This window comes from Pteropus alecto, unplaced genomic scaffold (assembly GCF_000325575.1).
Source record: "Pteropus alecto unplaced genomic scaffold, ASM32557v1 scaffold164, whole genome shotgun sequence".
In the NCBI taxonomy this organism is placed as follows: domain Eukaryota; kingdom Metazoa; phylum Chordata; class Mammalia; order Chiroptera; family Pteropodidae; genus Pteropus; species Pteropus alecto.
The window spans coordinates 21,153,595-21,156,011 of record NW_006439568.1 but is presented as its reverse complement, the minus strand read 5'-3'; the positions used below and the strand labels follow the sequence as shown (position 1 = coordinate 21,156,011).

General features: G+C 41.3%; 1 protein-coding gene across 6 annotated transcripts in view; it reads right to left on the bottom strand.

Moving 5' to 3' along the window:
- ZNF706 (zinc finger protein 706) overlaps positions 1–2,417 on the bottom strand; it is an 8,952-nt gene that overhangs the window by 5,558 nt on the left and 977 nt on the right. Inside the window, exon 1 of one of the 6 annotated variants that reach the window (XM_025050152.1) lies at positions 2,216–2,234. The exons of 3 other annotated variants lie outside the window; for them this stretch is intronic. The gene's annotated coding sequence lies outside the window, so the exon portion shown is untranslated. 2 more of the 6 variants (XM_006916643.3, XM_015593066.2) reach the window with 2 other exon arrangements.

Sequence of the window (2,417 nt, the reverse complement as noted above, 5' to 3'; positions counted from 1 at the left end):
TGAGTCTCTTACAACTTTAACAGAAATAAGAGCTGTCATCTAATGACTCCAAAGGAGATCATGTAAGAAATGGTAACCGTTCTCTTAAGTTTCAAAAATCTACTGTGCTATTATTCTAAATCTTTCTTAAAAATTGGTCTTTGTAGGATTGCTGAACAAATTATGAAATAAGTTCCCAGGTGAGAATGAATCTTGTAAAAAGAGTAAGGGTACTTTTACAAAAATGAAAAATCCCACTTTTGATTACCAGTGGTCTGTAAATTTTAAACTTTTATATCACTGCAGGACATGAGCATACAATGGATCTACCTCAACTTCACCAGAAAAAAGAGTGCTGGCTTTTTTTTCTGACTGGAACCCTAACTAGTTAATGCAGTGGTCTCCAACCTTTTTGGCACCCGGGACCACTGTATCCTATGAGAATCTAATGCCTGATGATCTGAGGTGGAGCTGAGGTGGTGATGTTAGTGCTGGTGAGCAGCTGTGAATACAGATGAAGCTTCATTAGCTCATCTGCCTGCTGATCACCTCTTGCTGTGCGGCCCAGTTCCTAATAGGCCACAGACCAGTACCGGTATGTTACCCAGGGGGTTGGGGGCTCCTGCATTAATAGATGAGGTCAAAGCATTTCACAGAAAACACCTGAGCGTCGCCCAAAAATAAAAAAGGAAGCTGAAAACATATACCAATTGGACAAGTTTCCTCTAGCATTAAACGCTGAACTGAAAGTCAAATGAAATATAGAGGATCAATGCTTTTCTAGGAAGCCAGTTGTATAGTTTTTAAAAAATTACAAAAATGTTTAATATGCTGGCCTAATATAAAAACAGAAATTAAGTACCATCAAATAATGGTAAATATCATCAGGTGTATTAGTCCTTGAAGATTAAACTATTTTTTAAATCAAATTCCAAGTCAAATGGAACGATTTTTTTTTTTTTAAGTATATTTAAGTCCAAATGTTATGGCCAGCTTACAAACCTATTCCCATGGAAACAGATTTGAATACCTATGTATTATCTGGATGATAGTACTGCAGTCAGGTATTCAATCTATGTATCCAAATGTTTTATAACATTAGTAATATCTGCGTCTCAGTATCGGTACCTCGTGTTAGAATACTTCAGTTCTCATGCATCTGAACTCTTCCATGAATGTATGCTACCTATGTATGTTAATACATTGATAGTGTGGGTAACCTCTTCATTGCTTTACATTGAAAACAAAAAACCAAAAAAACAAATGGCAGGCCACGATTCCAGAAGTTTCTTTGATATCTAGAAGTTATTAGCTATTTTGATAACATTTTCATGAAGTAACCTGTACAAAGCAGTCATTAGATACTTATTATTTTAAACTTTTATATTTAGGATTTCTCCTGAAATATAACATTACACAACAGATCTAACACAGTTTCCATTGTCATTTGAAAAACAGTAACAAAAAAGCCATAAAAGCTTTAATAAATTAAGACTGTAGTTGCTTATCCTTATTTTGAAAACAGAAAACTTAATATCAGGTAAAGGACTCAGAATCAGTCTAAATTAGTGGGGTAGGCCCCTAACTTCGAACAACACACAACACTGATTTCCTTTCTGAAAGCAGAAATGCAAACGAACAAACCACCTGCTTCTGGACAGTTCAACTAAGGACTTGCTCTCAAGCCAATCGAATTTTCTACAAAATCATAAGCATAACCGGTCCTAGATTAACTGCGACAAACTGTGGGACAAGAAGTCATTAACAAGTACCTAAGGTTGGTTTTTAATATAATTCATTAGTGTGGTTTTTTCGGAGGGGGCTTCAGAGAGGGTAGTAGTAGAAAAAATAACGAGTTCTTCCAAAACGAGGAGCTCTTTACAGGAGGTAACAAGTAAAGCCCCCAAAGATTCCCTTAAAACCAAAATGAGTTAAGATTTTGGATCCAGGAAGTAGGGTTATTCTTCATAACCATCTGAAACGAAGAGGCCTCGGCTGTAATTAACATCCTGAACCTTAGCTTTTAACTACATCCTTTTTGGGGAGAGGAGAAGATGAAAGCAGCAGAGTAAGGTCTACTTCACCCAACACTGACCCTAGCTGCAGCCTAGCCCACCTTCCTTCCTAAACCGGCCTCTCCCGCCTCGGTGAGCCCCCTCCTCTTCTTTCCTGTCACCAAGGGCCACACAGCCCCCACCTACCCGCCACTCCTCACGGACCCCGGCCCGAGACGTGCCTTATGAAGGCCCTGATGCCCGAAACCCGGCCCTTTCCGCAGCGGCGAGCCCCGGCCTCGAGAAACCGACCAGCTGCTGTCGCCGGGGTAAGGTTACCGCTCAGCTCCCGCGGCCGGCCTGCGACCCGGCCACCTGCAGGGCCTGGCAGGCGCCCGAGCTTCCCCTCCCTCCCGCGGCCCGCGCCGCGACAGGACTGGCCCG